The sequence below is a fragment of the Aythya fuligula genome, chromosome Z (assembly GCF_009819795.1).
Source record: "Aythya fuligula isolate bAytFul2 chromosome Z, bAytFul2.pri, whole genome shotgun sequence".
NCBI lineage: Eukaryota > Metazoa > Chordata > Aves > Anseriformes > Anatidae > Aythya > Aythya fuligula.
This window is the reverse complement of record NC_045593.1, coordinates 83056517-83083523: the sequence shown is the minus strand read 5'-3', so window position 1 is coordinate 83083523 and position 27007 is coordinate 83056517. Positions and strand designations below refer to the sequence as shown.

The following is a 27007-nucleotide window of genomic DNA, read 5'->3' as shown; positions in this document are numbered from 1 at the left end:
ATTTCCTCACATCTTTTCTTCTAATGTGCCTTACCAACAGTCATTGCTATGAAAGGAGTGTTCCACCTTGTGGAAAAGGAGTCACTGGAGGAAAAGAGGGACAGTGCAGATGTTTAACATGTAAACACTGAGCTTATGATCAACAGTGTCTTCATTGAACAACAAACTTGTGTTTTGCTTTTCAAGCAGAGCAACAGAGACCATTCAGTTTACAGATTATTGCTCGGACCCCAAGACCAGCATGCCTTAGGACTGACCAAGAGGAGCAGTCTGCAGCCTCCAGCCTTGCCCACCTCACCCAGCCTGCAGTATCCGTAGCAAGAGCAAAGGTAAACATATTCCTTGAATGTCACAACACATTTCTTCCAGACAGTAGTCAGACTGTGCTTTGGTCCTGGTCCTGCCAGCCAGGTGAGGACACAGACTTTCCCACTACTGTGATATGCATCGATTACAATTAAACTTGTAAATGAAACTGGAAAAGAGAATGGGAACTCAGCAAACCAAACCAAACCAAACCAAACCAGTCATCCAAATTCACCTTTCTTAGTGTGTGTAGGGCTATGCTTGTAATCAACCCCCCCCCCCCCCACCCCCCCTTTCTTTTTTTTTACAGTTTGTAAAATAACTTTTTTTCCTGAGAAACACTGGTTGATAGCCAATCACCAGAAAAACTTTACCATGCTGGCTGTGGTGGTGTTTTGATATCCTATGAAAGCTTCCTGCTGCTCCACTGTATGTTTTTAGCAAAATTGCTATCATGGCCAATGACATAAGGAGCAAGGAATGAGGTAATAGGACCTGTATTAGTGAGAAGCCATAACTCTAACAAAATATATCCCTTAATGTTTAGCATCACAAATAGTTATAGCTGAAGCCTATATAAGGGCAACAGATGTCTTATTTCCTGCTAAGGTGCAACATGGTAAGGCAAAGATAACTGCAGAGGCTCCAGTGCAAGCAGAAAATGCTCAGATTAAAAACCATGCTGGTGGCACCCAAATTGCATTAAGATAATAATATAAAAGCAGAAAGTCAGCTCTGCATTTCCTTGTTAGGGGCTAAAATCTAATTTGGAGGCTTTGACTATCTCGACTGCCTGGGAACCTGAAGAATCATCTCAGCAGGATTTTACCTAATTTCATCCTTTTAAATGTTTGGCAGCCTAGACTGCCTCTACCACCAGTGAGGAGAGAGAGGGATGTCCATGAGTCGGTTCAGCCCCTGGGATGCTGATGTCTGAAGACACCAAGGAGGTGTCTCTGAGGCTGGCCCCTGGTGTGCAATCCCAAAGGAATTGAGATTGAAGGAGCAACCTGTGGAGCAACCTACCCAGCACCTCCAGCTGGGTTCAGAGCACCTGGCAGAAGCACCCACTCACTTGGCAGCCCTGCAGTCTCACATGTGTAGGTCTTATATCCCTTTCTCTTTGTTTCCCAAGGAACTTAGAAGGGATCACTGTTTTCTGTTAAAATAATTCTGGAAGAGGAAGTGGACAATGGTCATGCCTGCCCCCTCTTCTTAGTGCAATAGCTGTATTGTCAGCACTATCACAGCCAGGGGGACACGTGGGTCCCATTTCCCTTTCTGCCTCGGGGGAAGCAAACCCGTGTTTCCCACCCTGTGGGGAAATAACTGTGGTCAAGGAGAGGATTTAGGATTTGCAGAGCCAGTGACTAAAGATGAAAGGAAGTGTGGCTCCAGGGCTCCGGGCATCCTCTTGGCTTCACTCTCAGCTCACAGGATTGTTTCTGTCTTTTATTTAAAGACTCTTTCATGTGAGCATAGAGTGGGGATGCACAACGGGGCAGGTCCATCACCTTCTGATAACCTGAAGTCTGAAATCAACTTTCTACATAGACTGTGCCTCCCAAATAAGTAGGAAATGCATACATTTTCATATGAATGAAAAGTGAAGAAATTAGGACTGTGCAATTGACAGAGATGTGTGAGAAGGGATATAGTAGCATTATTCAAGATAGTAAATCATGCCAATAAGGTAAAACAGGTTGTTCTGTTTATCCACTCAAGAACACGAAGTTTACTGAAGCAGAATGGAAAAAAAAATTTAATAAAAATAGACATTTCCTTTCATTTCATTTTATTTTATTTCATTTCATTTCATTTCATTTTTAACAAAAGCAGTAATTAACCTGGTGAACTCATTGCTATTAGGTATAATTTAGGCCAAGAGATTAGCAGGATTCAAAGGGGATTAGACATCTATATGCACAATGAAAATATCCATAAGCTACAGTGATCTCAAATTCTTTTATAACATAGCTTGCCTCTTAATACTAAGCGAGTACCGTGTACCAACTTCTGTCTAGTCAAGGATCTTGTGGAGCACCTCTCTTCTTCCAGGAACTTTACACATGATCTGTACAGCCAACACTCACCTGCCTCCAAAAAAAACCACCAACTAAACTAGACAACTAAAATATAGTATACACTTCTATAATACTGAATGCTGCTGTAATATGGAAGCAGCCTATATTACTTACAGAGAACAGTGAATTTACAAACTTATATGATACTTGTGTACTTGTAAAACTGATATTCTTACCCTGTGAGTGAAATTTAGCCTTGTTAAACAAAGGGAGGGAGAAGCCCAATGGAACCATTTCCATAGCAGGCAACCCACATCAGTGAGGGTCTGATTTCCAGCCTTCAGTGTAGTCTTTCTTGGAATAAGAACAAGCTCACAGGAATGGTCTGTATAAAACATTTCTCTTCCAATAATGCAATGAAAGAAACACCTACCAAATTCTCCATGTGTGCATTTCACGCAGACAGGTTAAACTGCTCTTTTTCCACCCAGTGTAGTACAGTGCAAGATGGTGCTTGAAAAATCAGAGAGTACTTCTGGAAATTAGGGCTGTTGTCATCTACAGGGTCCTTCTTCTTCCATTTTACACACTCAGTAAGAAATAAATAAGACGGCAATATCTTAAAATAACTGCCAAGGTTTTATAATTGGTTTTAGTTTGTAGAAGAGCATAAAAGTTAAAGAAAGACTCTTAGATTATGTAAAGACAATAGTTATTTACTGCTTGTGGTAGATTCTACATTGCCAAATGTAGAATCAGAATTGCATTTGAATTTACAGTCTTTTTTTTTTTTTTAAATTTATTATTATTATTAATTTTATTGTGCTGGTCCCCTGAGCAGTGAGCCATCTATCCCTTCCCATTCAGTCAGGGTGAGAAGAACACCTAGTTTCCAGGATTGTGCTGAACAAGTTGTTTTAATGCTGTGAAATCCTAAGAAGTCTCACCTTGCTACCAGAGACACTCTCATATCCTCAAATTCAGAGAAACCATCCCTTGACCTGCATGTACACCAAGACGAGTTTAGCATTAGCTGGGTGCCTGAGTGCCCTTCGGCCACTCAGGTATTGCCAAAGCTTTTGCGGTCAAGAGATGTTCAATATCTCAAGTGTTGGGGATTAGAGAAAGTGTTTCTTAGTTAAAGCTCTTTCTGCCAACTCAAATTTACCAGCTAAATTTAGTTGTGAGTGATATTTAATAATTCTAGAGTCACTTTGCTCTTGGTTTACGATTTGTCAGCATTACTTTATTGCTCTTTGTAAAAGTAACAAAAGGTGTTGTAATGGGGATTCATTTGGGCAAATTAAACCTGCAGTGGGATTTCAAATGCAGGCATTCGTCCTCCGGGATTAGACATCAGCAGCCTGTAGAATTATTTCTGACATTTCATCCATCATACACTCAGAATAACTAAACAAACCAGTGTTGTTCTCTCCCTGTTCAAGGAACAACATTCACAGAGCCTTCCCATGGAAATATCCCAACCTATTAGTGTCAGGAAATTGTTCTTGGAAATTTAAGAGAAAAAAGAAAAATCTTCCATAAACAAAAGGCAAAGATGTTATCGTAAGTCAATAACATGCTCTGGGAGGTCTTCTCATAAATAGTTCTTTGGCTGGTGTAAAGCAGAACAGCAAAACCAGTGCAGGAATATTGATTTTGTTCAGTTCAGAAATCTGCACCATAGGAGTGGCTAGGTCTACAAAGTTGTGAGTCTGTACTTACTCTCTTGAAAGTTAACTGCCAAACTGGTGCCAGATGGAATAGAAAGAGGACTGGATCTTCTAACAACTGATTCTTTTCCTCTTTTTTTTTTTTTTTTTTTTATTTTAATTTTATTTTTTTGTTGGCAGAAGTAAATTCCAAAGCATGCAGTGTTTTCAAGATAGTCTCTTGCACCCTGCATTTTCCAACCTTTTCATGAAATGCTGAACATATACTTCAGTGACAAAAGTGTTTTTTTCAACCAGCAAATACCTGGATAAATATGATCAAACCAGATTAGCTCTCATATTTAAATACCATAGCATCCATGGACAAAAACTCCAGACTAGCTCATTATTAGAGAATAATGTCTTTTTAATCTATATTAAAAAACAAAGTTATCTAATAGACCTCAAATTGGTTTCCCATTCTGGAGAGACCTCCGAGGATACATTGCAATTACAGGATTGGTTCCCCTCCCCCCTTTAATAACCAATATAATGTGCTTTGAAGTAACGTGCTCTCACACTGAAACCTACAGTCAAACACCTAAACTAACAGAAAAGGTAAAAACACCACAAGGGAGAGTTTAGAAACGGAAGTGCATAATCAGATAAATGAGAAGAAAGTTTTGAAAAGGATTGCAGAGGAGTAACAGGAGATATTGCTGGTGTGTTTCTTACTTCATTGTTGTTTTCCTTCAGTAAAAGTTCTATCAGCTGGGGAGAGTTGCTCACTTCTTTGAAGCTGGCTCTTGTTTCTCTGAAATCAGATTCCCTATTCCCAGGGCTCCACTCTGCGATGCCAGCACAAACATACATCAGCAGCTGCACAGCACTTTAAAGAGCAAGCAAGAAGCTATCAAGCAATTACTTATTCCATTTTAGATCTACGTCCATTGTTTTCACAGAGCAAGTTTGAAGTTGGGGGAATACAAATCTGAGAAACCAAATAAACATTTTGCAAGTCTGAACAACTCACCTAAGAAGCAAAACTCACCTACATTTAATTAAAGAGACAAGAACCACAGATGGAAAGAATCCCTCACTAATGAATAAAGCCATAAAGAGTACATGGGTCTTCATTCTCATTGAAATGGTAAGTTTTAGCATGTTCAGAGAGCATTGCCCTTACTTTTGCAGCCTGGTTAGGGGCAGGTGTAATTCTAGCTCTTTCTGCACTTGGACAGCACTGCACATGGACTGGTACAGCACAGTCCCTAAAAAGTGAGTAGATTTGTGCTGTGGATGAGTTTGTCTTGTAGAATTAGGTGAATGAAGAAACTAAACTTGAAATTCTTGAGTTACTTCCAAAATTAACATATATATATATTTCTTTTTTTTAAGGGAGGCTAGATTTATGTAGATTTCTAGCGTGTATGTGTGAAATTCAAGATATTGTAGACAGAGATTGAGGTTTTCATATAAACAAACATACGTTTGTCCTGTGGCCTGAAGTATATGATGAATAAAACCATTAAAAAGCTTCTCATAAAATAAGCAACAGCAGAATCATGAACTGCCTTTGCTTAAGAGGGGTCTGTGTGAGCGGGTCTTGTTAATAGTGCTGATTACATCCCTCATTTGAAACCAGCAAAGCCAAACTCTGTCTCAACAAAAAGGCAGCAAAACATCAAACAATCCCACTCAAACTTAAGAGAAGAGATGGACTTTCTCATTTGCTTTCAGATCATCTATTGGCTGGCATGACATTTATTAATTTTGTTGAAGGGAGTACTGTAATGAATAATCTGAGGGAAAAGTTTTTTAAAAAAAAAAGAAAACATGGATTTTAGGTCAGAACATACAAATTTTAGGTACAGCTTTTTACATATATACTTCACAGTTCTCTAAATCTTTATCTACCTGAAACATGTGTTTTCCTGCATTTTACTAAGGAAGAATTTTTTTTTTTTTTCTTGAAAAGAAGTGAGGGAGATTTTTTTGTATGTACAGTTAGATATGCCCAGCTGAACTGGATGTAGGACTTGTGTATTTTGACAGAACAGCGTTGTTACACGTATACGCTTCCTACAAGTTGTCCCCTGAAGCAAAGCTGTGGGATTGCAGAGAAAGGACCTTTTCCCCCTGCTTTCACCTGAAAACAGCTTTAAGTCCTGCATCTAGGAGGACATCAGGGATGAATCTCCCCTCATATATCCCAGTGACCTGAGAAATTTACAAAATTTTCAGGTAATTTATAACCTGTCTTTTCATCTATCCCTCTTTATTAATCTATGTGTCAGTGCACGTAACCGATTAACTGTGTCCAGTACTGGAATTTCATGAAGTTATGCTGCAGACAGAGCAGATCCTCATCCATCAAAGTGATTTGGTAATTCTGCTGTGGGAGCAAGAGATGTGAGCAGATTTGGGAGCATCCCTAGTAGCCAAACTTGCAGTGACTTCTCTGGTCACTTTTCCACCCTTGTCCCAGAAATGTTTGTTTCTCTTTGAACATTTATTTTTGAGAGGGAACAGAAAAGGAGAGGGCAGGATAGCTTGGAAATACATCCAGATTTTGCATAATCTGGTCATTCACCCAAGACATCAGACGATCACTGTTAATCCCTGAATCAGTTATAAACCAGCATCAGCATGGGAGGCAGAAGTGTGCAATTTTGGAGACATTGCGTTGGATGTTGGCTTCAGATGTACAGATCTGAGTCCAGCAGAGCAGAGACAGGCATCAACTCATGGCTGAGGATTTCCCCATACTCACCCCAAATTTTTTAAAAAAATCTGTCTTTACTTCTAAAATATTTGCAAGTAAAGAAAGATATTGTGGAGGGCTTCTATCACTATTTTGTAGCAGATAGATTTTTTTTTTTTTTTAATGAAAGAAGTATTTTTTTTTCTATCCAGAAAGAATTAAATTCTTTTTTCAGCCTTGAGGCTGAAACGTTCATAACGTTCAAATACTTAGGATGTGAACCTATATGCCAGACTTGATGCCTTTCTCTTGCATAAGGGTGGAAACCCAAAGAGGATCTGTGCTCCGTGAAGACCCTTGCTTTCTCTACCTCTTCCAGAAGCGAAACACAGAGCACAAGTTCCATCTCCTTTGACTTGTCTTCCCCAAATTTCTTTCTCCTTGTAAGCACTTTACACCTGAAATCTTTGAAAAAAAATAACAATTAAAAATGTCACTGAGAAAAGGCACCTACATTATATTGTTATAGTCTTGCCCATCAGAAGAATCTCTTTCAGAGAGGAACTGTTTGAGTAGCTAACATGAAATCAAGATACTTTCTCTACTATACTACACTTTGTTTCTGGCCTTTTATATCAGGGGAGGGGAATAAATATTTCTGTTTGAGAAGACCTAAGTTTTATACAGTAAAAGGTGGATGAGCTGGGTCTCACACTTTTTTTTTTTTTTTTGCATCTAGATATTTCTAAAACTAGTATAAAAACAAACTCCCTGTTAACTAAAAGTAAGTTTTCTATCGTTTTATGGTAGTACCCATGGATCTCCCCCAAAATGTGAAGAAGTTTCAGAAGGCTGTAATATCTTTTCATGCATTGAAAATAGCTGAAAAAGACAGCACAAAGGCCCTAGGCTGCAGAAAACAGCTTGATTCAGTATTCCTCAAAATCCTTAGAAATTCTGCCAAAGGCCTGGGCCAGGTGTACTAAGAGTGCTGGATTAGGCTAAGGAGAGACACTGGACTTGCTGTGGTGCTATCTAGCTTCTTTTAGGTTCCTGTCTTGTGGCCAAAGGTTAATAGATGTTTGTAAGTGATGATCTGGCTGTGTTGTGCTGTAGGCATATGGCATGAATTCTGGGGAGAAAGCCTGACTATATACACATCTATGCTTATGCTGCACAAAAGGGTCAAAGATGACAAATTGAGGCAAAATTCTGGCCCTGTTGATGCCAAATGCACACTTTGCTTTAACAAGGAGGGAGATACTTCCCAAGTAAAATTTACAAATTTCTTCATTTGGATATGAAGTTCTTTGTCTCAGGCAGCAAAGGTCACATATGCCTCAAATCAATATGTCCACAAAAAGCATATAAAGAGGTAAGCGCTCAACCATTATTGCTAAAGCTGTGGTTTCCTTATAAGAAAGGTTAGCCCTGACCAGAAAGCCTACTGTGCGATGGGATCACAAAGGCTAATCAATCACTCCAGCAGCCAGCACCATATAGGGAATTTGGAGTAAAATGCTCATCTCTGACCTGCACCGTGGATCACCCGGTGTTCTGCAGTCACTCTGTATACAGCATCTCTTGACATCAACAGGGCTGACAGAAAACTATGTGTCAAGGTGACCCTAACTTCTGCTTTGATTAAATGAGTTTATAATTTGTCACTTTAGGGGGGAAAAAACAAATATATCATTAACCTCTTTTGAAAGAACTGTGCCTCAATCAAGTACAGTTATTTTTCTAGATTAAACCATCATGACCTCTTCCTATACTAACAAATATTATCTTAGCTCAAATCTGGTATCAGTAAAAAGATGTTTAATGTATTGACCTGAAATAAATTATGCCAGGGCTTGTTTGTGTGGTGCATTCTAGAAAGGGCTGTGTGTCCTCCATTGGAATTACTTGCAAGCAAAGGCCATGCCTTTACAAAAGACTGAGCTCCTAAGGACCTTGTCTTTATAAGATGGGATTTACTGTAAATTACCACCAATAATCACTGAATATATAGGAGGAGTCCCAAGCAATTCACAAATATATATATATTTTTAATTACCTTAAAAAAATAATGAAAAAGACAACAGCATTTTTTTAAGATTTATAACCTTAAGCTAAGTGAAGTGTCAAAATGGATTTGAAATACATGCTAAGAACGGAGTGATTTTTCTTTATTCATATCTGGGCATCATTTTGCTCAATCAGAACTTTAATGTTCCTTTCTTATCCTGGGTGTAAGACCACGTTATTCACACTGGTTTCCAAGTATGACAGATTCCAGCCCAATCTGATACTGCAGTGACTGTTCATTTCCCACTGGTGATCACCCCCTCATCTTATGGTTTGCAAAGAGAAACACAGAGAAGCATCAGAAGACTCTCCGCAATAACAATGTACACTTTACATGCAGCCATATTCTAGCACTGAAGCTAAAACATTGTGGTCTGCTTCCTTACTTTGCCATTTTGTTTGGTATGAATCTTAAAAATGAACTGGAGATCAGTATTATTTCTTGGGCTTCTTTTCTTTTTCTCATTTATTTTTTATTCCATTATCCCTCTTTCCAAGATAATTTGTGTGGAACATCCTGTGAAAATTTGCAGGTACACAAAACAACAATAATAAAAAAGGTAATTTCTAGACAACACATTGGCAAAAAAAAAATATAAAAAATTGTTCTTCAAAAACCGTGCATATTTTCTTCATCATGTTTAATTTGGATTGTACTAATGCAATTGCTTGTGCATGTACTTTGTATATAGGCTCTCAAGACATTTCCATTTTATTTATTTATTTATTTTTCTGACTATATCTCTGCTATACACCTCTGTCTGCTGCTTTTTTACTATTTAAAAGATTTTGGCTCTAGACCTCATTGAAATGCATGAGTTTAATTAAAATCTGCAGATGTTTTCCATTGACTACGTAGAATGGGATTTATGTTTCATCAATGAATGTACACTGGCTCTTGTTTGATTATGTGCATGTACAATTCACATACACAGGCAGCAAAAGGATCTTTTCTCGGGAAACAAGCACAAAACATGCAGATGTATGAGTGCGTGCTCTCTACATCAGTGAAAAAGACAACTTCGACACAGGGGCGATCCCAGATCTTGTAGCTGTCACTTGCATGGCGCAAGCAGAGATAAGGAGGAAGCTATAATATAAACAGAGAAAAAGCTGTTTTCACTCCAGTTTAATTTGCCAGAGCACAATCCCTCAACCAGATGCTGAAAGCAGGGGTGTTTTCTCCCCAGCTCTCACAGTGGCAGCTGCCTGAGGAGCGCACACCTGGTGCACCCCAGACAATGATGCTTTTATGAGTCCATGGTGATGGACGGGCAGGGAGGGCTGGCCTCCCATGCACCCACCCTACGTCCCATGCTATGCCCCACATGCCTCTCTACAGGTCTCAAAGCATCTCTTGTCCATGTACCCTTTTGTTGCTTCCCATCTCTGAGCTCAGACTCTTGGATGCGATGCTTCACCATCATCCCAGGAAACTGCAATTGTGTTCACAGAAAGAAAAACAAAAAGCAAAAACAGGAAAAAAAATGAATTAAAAAAAACCTGTTAATTATGATAAATATCAAAATTGTCCTCTTGTATTCTGGAAACTGGTTTAAAAAGTCTCAGCTAGAGAGTTACTTCCCAGTAAGTTATTCTCAGTTATTTCGGCCTGCTGGTTGCACGCATACACATATAGATATCTCAGATCTGTCTTTATATACATTTTCTTCTCATGAAAAGCATTCCTACTGCTTAACAGGCGTGTGGGATCCTGCATAAATTATGCTGATTCTATATGATTCAAACTATAAAATATAAAATTACATTGCATGTTCAATAAGCGTATACACAAACTATGAGGAACGTGAAAGGTCAGACTGGAAATTCCTCCTTCTCATATGTGAATATATGGATATTTTTTCATCCAACAGCCCCATTGATTTCACTTGGGCAGAATAAGAGGTCTTACACAAGACAATTTCCTGGTCTTGCATTAAGACCACTGCAGGACTCCAGCCTTGCAGCCTGACCTGTGCACAGGCAGATGCACCGTTAACTGATGTTAGCAGGCTGTTTTTTTGGCACTGGAGCATGTTTCGTGGATCAAGGCCATAATGGTTAAGTTAGCTACCCAAACAAGAATATGATGAAGATCCTCTGCAACTTTTAATCTGATATCTCTGAGTTTATATTAACTTTAAGCTTCATTGATGTGTGCTGAATCTCCCCAAGTAAAATATTATATTCTAACAATATTCCCACAGCACGAAGAAGACAGATGAGATTCATACAAAGGTTAGAATACCAGCAGTTTTTGGTAAACCTGAGGTAGACCACACTAGCAGAATGACAATAGCTTTGGAAAAGTCAATCCTTTCAGGGTACTCATTCATCCCTTCAAGTTCTTGTATGCTTGTTTTATTTTCTCTTTGCTGACCTACACTGAAGTTTCCTAAATTTACTTCTGCATGTATTTTCATCTAAATTGTGATTTAAGTAGTTGTTTTCAGAAATAATGTGCTTCTATGAATGCTATTTAGTTCACACAAAAACAGACGTGACCTCAAAGAACATCTATACTTTGGTGCGGAGCTGAGATATCTAGCTGTAGATACCAGGATTCAGAAGTACTGCTACTTGGAGGCTGGATCTGATTGCTCTTTGTACATCCCTATTGTACAAGGATCTGTTCTCACAGCAGGGTATGCACTGAACCAACACCCTTTGAAGTCCTTGGGAAGTCTCCCACAGACTTCCAAAGCAGAACGAGATCTGCCTGAAATGTACAGCCTGTATTTTTCTTCTGAGACACCAGAAACAGCCTCTCTTGTGGGTATCATAGGTGTGGAAGGTATATTAGCCACCCAAAATGCCTAACAGACCCTTTCAGGTGCAATTTCTTTGGCAGTGAAACCAAGGTACTTACGCATTTTAGAGAGCTGTATAGTGCCAGTCTGTTTTCACTGCTATCCATTTCAATATTACTTATGATCTGAACTACTACTACTCTTTACAGAGTGCTTTTCATATGCATTTCATACACTTTTTCACTCACTGGACTGTGCCTGGCACATTCACTGATCTCTGCAGCACTTCAGCATGCTCTCTTTGCATAGATATATCAGAGATTCTCACTCCTTCATGCATGACATGCAGGGAGACAGACAGACCAACATGGCCAGTGTTGTTTCAAGCAGGACTCCCATGTGGGTATGGTGGCCACTATGGTGTTACACATGGAAAGACTGGGGCTTGACATGAGTAAACGTATCCTTTCGTATTGTTCATGAGATGATTTTCAGTAATGTTATCTGACAATTATTTTCTAGAGCATGAGTAATGGCACAAACTTTCCCTGTGTGTAAAAAAAAAAAAAAGGCAGAGGAGGCAGAGGAAGTAGAATAAAAACTTGGGTGCTTCAGTCTCTTGGCTCATAAAGTAGTGCTGACAAACTACCTGTATAGGACTAGTTGTTTGGGTCAGAGCAGAACTGGCTGGTCCTGAAATGAATCCACTCAGAACTGAGTGCCGCTCCTCGGCTCAAGGAAAGTCACTATTCTGCCCATAAAAGTCCAAAGGTTGAATAATCACTTTTTCAAGTAACATGAATCCAATCCAATGCCTAAATTTTAAGACTTCTGGATACCTATCAGGAGCTGCAGAATGTTTTGAAGGGCATCCCAGTGGGATTTCTTCCTGCTGGATTTACGAGGAGCTCCTCTGATCCTTCAAGTGATAAAAAGTGTGCAAGGATAATTGATACAGTGACGGGACTCCTTACCCATTCACCACTTCTGCCCATTTTCCTTTCAGCAACAGTGCTACCCATGCATGTGTTCAGAAATCTTCCCTGGCTGTGCACTTGAAGCGATCTGAATACAGCTGTCAAAAATCTGGATTAAGACAGAGTCCAAATCAGATTTCTATGTTGTAGTGCAAGGAAAGCTTCTTGGAAGGTTGCTCCAAGCCATATTCCAGTGATCTACAGCTAGTTGTTTTGGATTATATATATTTTTTTTTTTATGTTTAAAAAAGAAAATCTTTCCAGTTAAGCTTCTTGTGTTCACTTAACAAAGAAATCATCGAGCAAAGGTGAAGACCACAAAGTATAGTTCTGAATTTTAAAATTTGAATGTAAAGGTCAGAAAAATTTGAATACTTAAAAGTACGAGATTAAAACAGAAATTGTTTTACCTTTGTAGCCATGTTTACTCTCTTTACCGATCTCCTTATCTATATGTAATAAGGAAAAGCAGACACATTATTGATTTTAAGTCCTTTTCTCTGGCAATAAAAGGTATGATTTTAATGATATAATTATTTGCATGATGATATTAAAAATAATGCCAGCTAAAATAATGGCACCGAGTACAAAAGTATGTGCAGAACAAATAGGGGGTCAAGCTCAGGAACACTTAAATGTGAATATTCAATTAACGATAATAGAAACGATGTGGGGCATGGTATGTAAATGAAAGCTGCCTGGGGCCAAATGTTCTCAATAGAGAAGCCAACAAGATATTAAAAACACCCCACATGACTTTGTTTTTCAGCTCATGAACAAATACATGTTGAAAATATGTTTATCTGTTCTAACAGCAAAAACAAACACATTCCATAATGTATGTATTAAGAGGATGTATAACTAACACAGTGTTCATGGCTAGGAAAATGTGACTACGTACAGCAAGTGCTGTTTGAAGGGAGGGGGAAGAAGGGAGAGTGGTAAGATGGACAGATGCTTCAGGAAAAGACTTGCTAACCAGAGGATTTTACATGGACCACAGCATCCCATGTCCCACATGCTGATTTCTTGAGCAGACCTGTTGCCAAGATAAATTTTTTCTTGGACTCTAGAATTTATATGATGTGCTTGGCTTGCATTGGGAACACAGCAGTTTCTTCCCCACACAAACAGCGCTCTATCTAGCTAGGCTAGATATAAACAGAAAGACTGCTTCACTAATTATTTATACAAAGACAAAGATAGCTGCATTCTGGAAGGTTCATAATAGGAACTGGATTCCTTTTTTTTTTTTTTTTTTTTTTTTCCTTCTTGGGTCTTATTGTGTTTTTGACTTACAGGGCTGTGAGACTCGCTGAAAAGCATCTAGACCTTCATTCACAGGAAGGTAATTTACAAGTTTACTACTATGGTTCATGCAGTGATATGTACATATTTTGTCTTGAGAGTACTGGTACTGATTATTTTGTAGCAAGGTATTTACATAAAACAGGATCCTTATGTGGATGAATTGTTCTTCTTACCTGACCCCTTGGCTTTTAAGACTAGTTGTGTGTGCAAGGAGTGCTCCCAAGCTACCAGGACTATCCTCACTTTAAATATTTACACTGTGAGAAGAATATTCCTACATATCTTGGAAATGCACTGTGATCACATGCTCCAGCAAACATGGTTTTCTTGAAATTAATATGACTACTTTTATGAGTCAAGTGAAACTCATTCATAAGTGTTTTCAGAATCAAGGCAACTGCTTTATTAATTATGCCCCACTCTCTTACCAATTCTTACCCATTCTCTTGCGTACTTTTGTTCCAAGGATCTGAAGTACTGAAACAGGCTTAGAAAGGGGAGTAGGAGGAAAATAATTTTCTGAATGTTTCATATACCATTATCTTCATCTTCTCACTTGTGCATAAGATACAGCTGAAACATGGCAAGCTCTTAGCAGATTACAGGAAAGCAACAGTAAAAGGAGAGAAGAGAAAACAGAATAATGCAGTCAGTGGAAAAAAAACCTGCATTTTGGACAGGCAGAATACTGGTGAACTGCAGTCACCTCAGTCCTTAAACTGAACCTTGCAAGTAGTCTTACTCTATTTTGAGCATGTCTTAAGGGACTGCAGGATTGGGCCTCAGTTTAGGCTCCAGGATTAGCATTCCTCTTGTGCAAAGAACCATGGAATTTTAATGAATACAAGTAGTCAGAATTTCTGCAGTCTCCCAGAGATTTGTTTATTTACTAATTTAGAGACATGTTTAACATCTTACTTCAGTGGTGCATCTGTACTAACACCATACTGAGGCAATGGTTAAAAATCCAATGCTGAGAAAAGAGTGGCATCTGTGAGTCATATATGCTCCTAGACACACACATAAATGCTCTTTGAAAATACCGTCCCTGGCATAGATTATGATATATTAAAAGATTACAACAGACACAAAAATATGGCATCAAGAAGTTCAGTCCAGTTTCTTTTGGGAGCATTTTGCATTTAAAATAAAAAATATATATTTATGGTAAAATTTGAGTCTGTGCTGTAAATGTATATATATATTTTTTTCAATTATTAATTAATTATTATATTTTTTTTTAGGACTTGATTATCTTAGCACCTGGTTTCATGAAATAACGAGATCATATTGAAACGATGCATCATACCCTTTACCCTATGTCCTCAAAAGGAGATGGGTATTTATCTCCACCTGGTAGAAGCTAGCAGCCATTTCCCAGGTCTGTATCTCAGCTGCTGCTTTTCTTCAGGTTATCTGAATACTTTTCCCCTGCTCTGAAGACCTTCCTTTGGAATCATAGGGACCCATTGCACAACAAGTCAGGGGAGCTGGCCAAGGAATTTTCTGAAGTCCTTTAATTTGTGTCATGACAATCGGCCAAAAAGTTTCAACCAGCCTGTAAATCAAGATGCTTGAACCAAGCATCTTGCTGGGTCCAATACTTTGTGTCAATGGTATTGAGAGAGCTGACCAAGCACAATGTTTTTAGCTTTAGGATGGGCCATTTTAAACTGAATCAAAAATGTTTTGGGACAAGGTTTTAAAGCTTTCATTGACACTTGCTTTTGCAAAACAAAAGTAACTGCCTATGTGAAATCCAGCCATACAGTCCTGAAAATCTGGCTGAATTTCTTCTGTAAGCAGAACCAGACAATAATATTCAACAAAGTCGTTTTATTCCAATAGTATGAAAAGTTTTGAATATTAGTTGCTTCTTAAAATGAATGTAAATTTCAGCAAATAGAAGGAAAGCCCACAAAAAAAAATAAAAAATATTACCCAACTCTCAAATTATTCCAAAATATTTTATACAGTTTCTGAAGCTAAGCCACACTATCAGCTTATTCATTTTTTTTGCACTACCAAAACATATTCTCTGTTACTTAATTTGCTTCCTAATGTCACATATAAATGACTATTTACCAATTTTTCATCTTAAAAATATACATCTTAAAAATATACTTTTTTTTTTTTTTTTTTTTTTTTAATGATTTAAAAGAAAAAAAATGATGATTTTAGGCCACTGGAGGCAAATATAACTTTGGCAAAATCTGGCTACATATTATATTATCTATGACAAATTTAGCAGGCTCAACATTGATAGCTGAGGTAGTGTTCCATTACAAAATTTATTGCAGTTGTGTTCTTAACAGCCTATTTGAGGAGGGTTTTTTAAAGCAGCTAATTACCTCTTAAGTCAATTACTTCACTTGTTCCCCCAGTGACTCTACTCTCTCCAAAATGTATTGACTGAGTTTTTCATTATTATTTCCCAAACAAGAAAATAAAATCTATGAAAAATCAATAGCAAAGTCCACATGAACAGATGTTAATCTTCTGCACAGTTCCCTACATGTTCAAGATAGGAAGCTTATCAGCATGGGGCATGATATTTTTCATGGATCTTTTTTAGTTAGTAAAGTCAGTAGCAGTAAAGCCATGAAATTGGTAGCAAAAAGTCAACTGCACATTTGAATACTTAATTTTGTGGCTATAAACAGCTACGTCACATTTCCAGCAATAACAATGGGATGGTTTTCAGCACTGCTCCACCAGCAGGCATGTTTTCTATTTTCTTCTTGTATATACAATTAAAAGCATTCCCACCAGAGAACTCTGCCCTGCATTCATTCTGGAAAAAGAGCATGGGGAGAGATGGCTTTCTAAAGTCAAAATCCTGCCTTTCCTTGGGCCACATCATGAAAGAACAGCTCAGCAGTACAGTTACTTCTACAGCTTTTATCGAAAGTTTGAATTCACTGACTAATTGTCAATACTTGCAACGGTGTGCAATTCATAAGGACATCTCCATTCAAGAGAAAAGTCTTTTTTCTTCTGTGTGGAAAGGTGGATTTACCTTTTATCAGACAAGAGAGGAGAAGAGATGAGGAATTGAGTGCATTAGGTACAGGCAGGTTATCGTCTTGCTCTAGGGGATATCCACCACAGCTTGCATTCTTGTTGAGTAATAATGAGATACCATAACCAAACAGTAGAAGATGCATGTCAGATGGTTCTCCAATAACATTAGAAAAAAAGCAGCTGATGTATGGGATATTGAAGGCAGATTAAGTTGTTAATGTATATTAGTATATTCTTAATTTCCTTTTAATTGAAAAAGACATATTGACTTTAATTAGAACCATTTCACAGGAACTGTCAATTAGCACATGTCAAACTAGTTAATTCAGAACAGAATTCTTTTAATTAGGGTCTGCTTTCCTTTAACTGTGGGGCCAATGAAATCAGCCTTTCCTTATCAAGATTTTAAATGTCTCTAAGACATACAATACAAATGTAGTCTCTTATCTATTATTAGAAGCCCATATGGATAACATTAAAATGATGATGCTGGCATTGTTCATGCAGCACAAATCAGAGTTTCCTTTATAACTGAAAAAAAAAAAGATGGCTTTGAAGAAAGACTATTTTAAATACACAGATTTATCCTACTTTAAAGAGACTACAAAATTTATGACACGCATGTTCACATTTAAAGTATTATTTAATACGTCTGCTCAAATAAATGGGCCTATTCAAACGTTTTGTGTGTTCTATCAGCCAAAGACACATAAAACATTTTCAAAGCATGCAGTAACGTTCTTCCCTTAAATGAACTGTAATCAAAAGGGGAAAACAGACTCAATGGTTTTTTTGGGATGATATAAAACCAGCATTGTTAACTTTCATTGCATCTGAAGATTTAACACTGATTACTAATCCAGTGGCTGCAAACACTGGTGAGCTGGTGTCATCCCAGTTACCAAACAGCATGTAATCCTGGTCTTGACTTCCACACACATTTTGTGAATATCCTGGAGTTCACTGATGAATCTCAATTCATGGCTGACATACCTGCACAAAACCTTTTTCTGTGGCTTCTGGGAAGTGCCAAGTGTGACCCCTGTAGCTTTGGTAAAGTCCCTTAAGGAATAAGAACAGCTGGGGAAAATATAGACAAAATATAAAGGGAATGATGTCAAAACCTAGACTTAGTTTTATCGTACAGGGTTTAGCCACTGTTTTACTGACCTATATTAACAGAGGATTACAGAGATTAGTGAAAGGAATACTTAATAACTGAACTGTGGATTCCAAAGAGGATTATCCAGTAAGATATTTTATGTATCCTGATGCTTTGTTGAACATATTAGGGACCTGATTATGGGTCCAAGTAACTCAAAACAATAAAAGAAGCATCATTTCCCAACATGCAGTACAACTGAGATGCATTAACATTTAAAGTGTCCTAGAATTGTACTTCATCTAGGATCCTAACCACAACATTTTTATCTTTCTTTTCCCCAGGGTAGCTCTTTGGTATGTGGTTTTCAGCACAGTTGTAAGACTGCTGTGTACTAGAATGTGTGTTAAGGTTTCCACAAACCCATAAAACTAGGTAAACTTTAGCTTGATGAATGACTAAACTGAGAAAAATTATGTCCTGAGAGTTCTTCAGATCAAGCAAGAGGCTCTGTAGATATGTCACTTTGCTGTCTACCATCCAAGGTACGAAGCGTACCTTGAGTATAAACTAGCAGCTGTAGTGCTACTTTTAAATGTGATTGTAAATAGGTAATATAAACCCCTCATATTTATTCATTAATCCTATTGTGGCCCATATTAAATCTCTGCTTATCAGTTTAAATACTTACCATAATTTAGAGTTCTTTAAGCAGATCTAAGTCACTTTGGCACTGAATTGCATAATCCAACTTCTTTTATAACACAGCTGAAACAATGCTTTGGATTTTGATCTTATTGCTCAACCAACAATGTATTGTTTGTTTCAAAATGACAATTAGCAATAACCCTTCTTTTAACATCATCCCAAACATTGGCTGTGCATAGAAAATATGGGTACATTTACCACATGGGTTAGACAACATGAGGTGACTGCCTTTATGCTCATGTTTTATACATTACGCTGAAATATTTTAACTATGGGGAATTCTGTTACATTACAGGGAATGTTTTAGTTCTTGCAGTATCCCAGTCAGGTAGGTAATAATTTATCTTGTCTATATCTTAGAGCTGGGACAGCTGAGGAAGAGCTGTATGGAAGGACTCTAGCCCCAAACCCATACTGTTGGTAGTGTCATTGAACGCAGAAGCTCCCAAATCCCTAGAGCTGCTCTCTGCAGACACATGAACAGCCTCTAGGTGCCCACTGCAGGTCCTCAAAGCAGTGCAAGGCATATTTTTCCTAATTAATACTAAGGCAACTCATTGCATGGCAGCAGCAGTAATATTTATGTGCTCATGGATCTCATGATTAAATAGCAAGCTTTGACTTCAATTAAACCTGATGGCTTCTGATAGCAAAAAGTCATTTCAGAACTTCAAAAGCACTTGAGCAGCAGCAAGATCTTTACAATTATCTGTACGACATCTTGCAGCCTCTGTTGGCTCTTTTCTGTTGGATCTTCTGCAGCAGGCCCAACTTCTGTGTCAACTTTGGTCTATGAGAAGTTGAACCTAACACATGTTATTTTAAAAAAAATATGAAAATACTGCAATCTACAATGGATTTCATCCAGTCTGACATTCCTTTTGGGATAAGTACTTCATAAAAATTGCCCGTGTGATTCATGTACTGTTCATGTATTGTTCGTGAATTAAACCAACAGCCATTTAAAAATGACTAGCATTAGGGAAACATAATAGCTTTTTAACAGATTATTTAAACGTCTCTAGCTCTGATTTCCAGCCATTTTATCCAAACAGCTACAGCAGAACTATCCCTGAAAAGGGAATAACTTTCTGATTAAACTCTTTTGTCATTGGATTTAAGAAATATTTTAGAAGAGAGAATTTCTCAATTATGTATTCATCCTTCAGAGCCTGGGCACAGAGGGCACAGCAATTTGATCAAACCCAGCTGAAAGCACTAACGGATCGTAGGATTCATTCTGTTTTCACAATCACAGCTCAGAAAGAACTGGGAGCCAAGCAGCCTCTTCTGCAGGATGACTGTTGTACAAGACACATCCTTGGTAGTTTCTGGTCCCAGCAGCTGGATGCGCCTGATACTTGGGTACCCTGATGCACCAGGAGGTATATGGTGCACCCCCAAGGCTGGATTATGGTCCCGGCTATCCCCATTTTCTGTTTTGCAGGTTGTATGTGTCCTGACATAATTGAAAACAGAAGATAGGCTCATCCGTTCACATATTGGTAGCCCCTTGACCTGCTCTGCAAGTGGCAAAGCCCTTGGTCCCTCGCCTGTCGAACAGAGGCCAGCCGCAGACCGGGTGCCTTGCACCGCCGCAGCATCAGCTGCTACTCTATTAAAAAATTCTCCCAGCCTAACTAAGGCATTTGGGTTGTTAGCATGCATAATAAGTTATATTTAAGAAGGTTTCAAACCAGCACATTGTATTTTGCGGCAAAGTCATAAAAATATGCTAACATGATAACATCTAATGAGGGAAATGTTGCATGCAGATGTCTGTTTGCCTATTATCCTGTAAAATGACTGTATATTTTTATTTATATGAGTAACGTTAGACACAAACATGTTACCAAAAAAGCATGCATTTAAGAAACATATAAACACAGTATGAGTCTAATATAAGAAACTGTTTTAAAACACATTTTTTAGTGTTTATAAAATGAAGAGAAATTTAAAAAAAATGTTCCAAAGTACATTTTTTTTTCTCCCTCATGACGAGAAAGAAATATAGGTTCTCAGCTGGCATATTATTTCTGATGTGGCAGCGAAGTCAAATTTGTGCCTCGCGTCATGTATCCTTTACATGATGCAAAGGAATATAATTTTATTTTTGTTTTATTTGAAGGCTCTGTCTGGACACATTGGCCACCAATTTCATTTTTATTGTAGTGCATGGATAGCAAAGTCACATATCCTTACGTTAATGCAAAGGGCATGGAAAAGGAAAGGGAAAGTATAATTTTTGTTGTTGCTGTTGTCATTTGAAATTTCCATAGTGTCTGTGCACATTGGGTACCATTTCATTTTTATTGCACTGCACTGATAGCAATGTCACATATCATTAAGTTAACACCAAGTTAGAAAAAAAAGAACACTTTTTTTTTTCCTGCTCTTACCATTGTTTGAAGTTTTTTGTACCGAGCAAATATAATTTCTGTGGGGTGGTGGAAAAGTCTAATATATACTGTAAAAAAAGGCATGTACATTTATGTTTTTGTATTGTTCCATGTGACAGTGAATAGAAAATGCAATGCTATTGACATTTCTTATTGGTGGGATAAAGGTTTGTTCAATGTCTAGAAGTGGCTAATATGGAAACAGGCATCTTTCAGGAGAACTGGAATAACCCCACAGTCTAATTTCCCCAAATCGGTGTATTTTACTGAAGAGCTTGTCTCATATATCCTAAAATATCCCCCCTGTCCACCTCACTGTCTTTTAACCCTTGTGCAGAGACCATGACCCTCACTTTGGGATGGGGAGGGTTAATCTGTTAATAAGTTGTGATGGATCCACTCCTCATCGCTGACATGTGTAAATAATGGCCATCAGGATGGACACAGTGCTTATCTAAATGGGGAGCACCAGGCAGCTGCGTGGCTGCTCTGTTTTACGTGACAGGTCATTGTACAGGTCAGCGCTAATAGCATGCAGTCTTACAGCCCTTGGGCTCCTCTGGGAAATTTGTGCCTCAGTATGGTGAATCTACTGCCAACAGTTGTCTCAGTTTTGGAGGGCAAAAGAGGCCAACTTGTTTTGTTTTATTTAGCCTATTATTAACCATTCCCATATCATGCCCAACACTGTTTCTTTATCCTCAACCTTTGGAGCAACTCTGTTGTGGTACTGTAATTCAATGTCTATTTTTAAGCATCCACTCTTGGAAAGAAAGATACAGGTCTTCTAAAAGAAGATAGCAAGAAGGGCCAGTATGGTCTGCAGTTGTGATAGGCCTATTAGTTTCAGGTAGACACCATGAGTTGCAGCTGGGACTCTCCTCTCCTGGCAGAATACTGGAAGCAACCTTCTGTGATTCACACTCGAATTAATGGCTCAAGATGAGGAGGCTGCTCCTAAAGGGCACCTAACACCCTGTGCTCACACCTCTTATTATTTCCACCTGGTACTCATGGCTGAGATTGCTCCATGGAGGACTGTCTCAGCCAGCTTATTCAGCGTTTGTAACATTCTGTTCTTTTCTGTCATGGGATGTTTTAAATGTAAACACCATTGGGATATGTGGTTTGGACTCCACAAGAGCAGACATAAAGCTGTGGCAATACCAAGCTTGTCTGTGGACCTTTGGAGATCCTGTTACTTGAGGCAGGTTACAACAGCTTCCAGGCTGTTGAGCTCTTGACAAGGAGTAGGACAACGAAAGATCTAGTTTGGGATCTGTGGTTGGTGTGAACAAGCTGAATCTGGAAGGACAAAAGAAACTTGGCCAAATTGTTTAATGAGAGCTGTACGGCACTAAACAACCACAGATGTATGTAATAGATTTTGATTTGTCACAATAGGCTTCCTCCCAATAAGCCACCTGAACACACAAATATGTGACAGCTAGTATGGTTTGCATTTTTAATGTATTTCCTTGTGTGAGGCTTGGAAAACCTCCTCTTCACCCATTGCCACAGGCTACTCCTGTGTGACAGCAGCAGCATTCCATCTTCAAAAGATCCTGTATCATGAAAGAGAGAACCGTAAAAGAAAGACTGGTCAGAGGAATCCCATGACTCCACCTATTCTCACTGAGTTTGAGCTATCAGCACCTGTACTGGTGTTGTTGTTCCATGGACAGTGTCCACCAAATGCCCTTCTGCAGCTAAGGCAGAGTGAGTATGGCTTGCTTGCTCTGGAAGTGTTGGGCACAATTTGCAGTGGTGCTGGTGTCCTTTTCCTCCTCTACCTCAAGCAAGACAGAACAAGTGTGAAATATTTTGGAGCAGGTGTTAGAGAAAGCAGGAAAACGCAGCAGTTTTGGAAGAAGTGCTGGAATGGGAATATGCTGCTGAGCCCTCCATCTGGAGAGGAAACCCAGAACCACTCTTTCCTCGCAAGCTGCAGGAAGAACAGGAGAGTGTGTGTTTAGGGGTTTGTAGAAGACAAATTATAGCTTGTTTCTAAATGTCTCCATATGTTTTTATTTGTGTTGTATACTTTCCTCTTGGCTGTACTGGAGCTCTTTTGTTTCATACTGGCATGTCACAGAACATTTGAAATTATAAAAGACTTTTGTATCTCAGGGCTCTGTAAACAAGACATGATATTTTTCTCCCTCCCTGTTTTTTTATTAAGCATATTGGAACTATTTTCCTATTGCTCCACAACTTTATAGCCATGTATACTAATGATGAGTGGATGCAATACACTGGCCATATATACACGACATGACTTTCAGTGACTGAACTTGAGTTCTGGGGTCACACGAGAAATTTATGTCCAAATCACAGAATCACAGAATCACCTTACATCTGAAGTATGTGCTGTGCCTGTCTAGATGACAACTGATATTCCGTTTTTTTTTTTTTTTTTTTTTTTTTTTTTTTTTTAAAAAAAAAGCTTGTTAAAAAGCTTTAAAAAGCTTTTAAAGCTTGTTAAAATGTTAACAAGCTTTTCTGATAATACTTTAAAATTAGGAGATGTCATACCATAGATGTACACACGTATACAAGTATATATGTGATTTCCTACTTTTTTTAGTCATACTGATTATGTGTGTGTGTGTGTATATATATAAATATATATATAGGTATGATCTCTTCTACTTGTATACATATGCATGAGACATTTTCAAATGAAAAAAACACTTCTAGAAAAAAGGTTAGTCTGCAGTATTATTGTGGAACATTAGCATAATATTTGTGGAAACCGTGCTGCCTGACAGCTGTGCCCTTCACTGCCTGTACCGGCAGTGGGGAGGAGAGGCAGGGAAAGCCCAGTGCCAGCAGCTGGATGCTGTGGCCATTCCAGGACTGCTTCCACATCAGGTACCAGTAGAGCACAGTTTGCAAACAGTTTAGCTACTTGTCCAGAAGAAATGGCAACACACCATTTCTCAGTGGTGGTGATCAGCTTGCTTTGGTTGGACATGAGTCCCAGTGGTTTCTGACAACCACGGGATACCATGCTGAGCTCAAGGGCTTGGTTCTTGAGGACCAGCCAATACTCGCACAGGGACAGAGCTCAAACATCAGTTTCATATTTGGAAGATCCAAGAGATGTCTGGGTGGGGCCACAAACAGTTTGGGGTTTGGGAGCAGGATAAGCTGCCTACGTTGACATAGCTATTACTCATTATAACCATGTTGACATAGAAATTACCAAAGTTCAGCTTTGGTAATTCCAAATCCGCTTTGCATTGGCTGTGTAATGGGAGGAACAATAGGCAACTGGTCTCATATACAATGAATTTTAATCCAATTCTTCATATGGTTTAATTTCCAAAAGATCTCTCATCTGCCTATTCCCTACATTTTTGTGACAGTCACTACAAACTTAGGCATGCTACTGACTTGGAATGGAAAATATTAGTGGGAAAAATGGTTTTTCTCAATACACTGAATACACTGCCAAAATCTCTTTTCAATCCACCTGCGGTTCGAAAATTTATTTGTCAAAGTAACCCAAGTTGAAATGTGGCATGATCTTTACATACTGCTTGTATGCCAAACAAACAAAAACTATCCAAGAAACCTTTTTTTTTTTTTTTTTTTTTAATTTTAAATTTAACTCACATCAGTAATATAAATTACTAATGACATTCTGTAATAAAATTCCCTGGTGTTAAGCTCTGAGATAACTGTAACGGATAGTGATAGACAGTGGTCATCAAAAAAACGTAGAGCTACTATTACAATACTTATCCTCGGGGCCTTCTGATGAGGAATTTTTTTGACCTGCTACCAAGCCACATCTCTCATCTCTGAGAGGTGGAAGATCTCTGCTCTTGTTCACATTTTGAATAACAATTTATTGCATGAATTTCAGGGTAAAAAAGTTCCCACTTCTCCTGATTTGATCACGTATGGATCTGGTAGATGACATATAGACAGCCTGGACAACCTTTGCAGAATTAAAAAAAGAAAAAAGAAAGAAAAAGGAAGCTGACTTATTGTAACCAAGTTTTTGTTCAATTCTTTGCAGTTAAGACACATTGGGTACTGGTATCTCATAAATATTAACATGCTCTGGTAAAGTCAATTTAGGATGAAATGCTGTGCTTTATAGTAACTGTCCTGATTGCGGCACCAGGAAATGACACTATTTTGCTGGGTCCTGTATTTGCCAGAGCCAAATCTCTATTCTCTTCTCACTCAGACAAAGCTACATCTAACAGGAATTTTCCCACATGTAGTGAGTTAGTTTTTCCCCTTGATGAACTCATGCTCTAATTAGAAGAGATGTCCTTATATACATTTTTTTTTTTCAGCAAATTAAGTTTATTAATATCAGTCTGATAATCTTTATTGTCAAGTTACACTTAATACTTATGATGAGATTAAGCCATTAAATTTTCTGTAGTTCAAGAAAGTATCTCCAAACCTGTCAGAAGACAGGAGTTTAAAGCAAACTTTCAGATTAATTGATGATGGGATCACTTAGTGCCTAACTGCAAATAAGAAACCTCAGACAAAATCCATTAGCATTAGGCAGAATCTTGAGGTCATCACCTACCCTTTGCAATCATGGTCCTGAATGTTTATACATATATGTACGGACTAAAAATGAATTAATAACTTCAAGATTTAATCTGATGTTATTATTTTTTTTTTTCTGGTTGTTTACTGTGTCTGAACAGCTTATGTAAATACTCTAAGCCGTTGCATCATCTATAATTGCTTGCAATAGATGAGGTTGCAGGCTAGTTAAAAGCACGTGTCTTGATTATAAAATAAAAAGAATCACTGTAACATTGTTTCATTTAAAATTTTCTGGAAGAATAAGTGTTATAAAATATAATTAAAGTGCCTGAATTTCTAGAGACAAATGTAAAAATATTGTTAAAATCCTAAATATACACTAATTAACAAGTGATTCCAAAATAGATCATACTTTAATACATTTAATAAACAAAAATTTGCAGTAACAAACCAAGAGGCTGCTAGCATGTCCTACAGAAGAGTTACTGATGTTTAGTGAAAAAATACTCAGAAAACATTATCATATTTCTTCATAAGCAACTTCTAAAGTGAAAATTGTATTAGCACTGTTGACCTATCATGAAGGGTAGTTCAATATAATTTGATGGAAACACAAGGTTTTTGGAATGGGCCAGAAAAATGAGCAGAAAAGGCTTTGTCCATATCTTGGTAAAGACTATCTTTCCAGACATCTAGTACAACATGTACAATTATGGGTTACATTCGTATTTCCTTTCACTGATGAGTATCAGAGATATTAAAATGGTTTTTGATAGTCTGCTGACGGGTTTGTTATTTTTCTGGCATAGTGAAGGAGTGGAAAGAAAATCATTTGGGAAAAAAATGATTACTTCTCTTCCCTACATTGATGATTATACTCATCATAGGACCTGATGTCATGCTGTGCTGCCAGATGACTGCATATCACCCAACAACCCTTCTGCCTGGACCATGGGTGCACCCCGGGGACTGGCCCTGGGGCAGAAAAATGCTGGGTGAACCAAATTCTTCTCCATCTCTCTAAAAACTTGGGTGTCAGACCACAGGTGTCAGGACATGGTACGCAGTCATGGAGGACTTACAGCAGTAGCAGAAGGTAACAAAAACCTGCAGGTTTCCAGGTGATTTTTTCCTGTATCCTACCACTTATGGGATACACTGAGGGACTGCCCATCCCTCCCTCTCTGGATAGAAGGGAAATTAATTCCTCCTGTGTGGGAAAAGCCCCACCACTTTCTTCTCACTTTCAGACACCAGAGAGAGTCATTCCCTACCTCACAATATGCTGTGCTACACAGAGCAAGACACAATCTCTCTGTAACCCTTTCCCTGTGTGGCTTTCTCACCCTTGCTGATTGTTTTCCATGCAGTTGTGGTGCTATTTGTGGTCTTCAAGTGAAAGCTACTTCCCCTTAATAACATATTTTCCTAGTCTGCTTTCGTGCCAGATGAC

The 27007-nt window shown here is 38.3% G+C and overlaps 1 long non-coding RNA gene across 1 annotated transcript; it reads left to right on the top strand.

The window, feature by feature from the left end:
• The first annotated feature begins 219 nt into the window (after positions 1-219).
• On the top strand, positions 220-20580 carry LOC116500371. Its single transcript, XR_004254284.1, has 4 exons — positions 220-329; positions 13785-13831; positions 15039-15175; positions 20076-20580. It is a non-coding gene; the product is annotated as an uncharacterized LOC116500371 (long non-coding RNA).
• The last annotated feature ends 6427 nt before the right edge of the window (positions 20581-27007 follow it).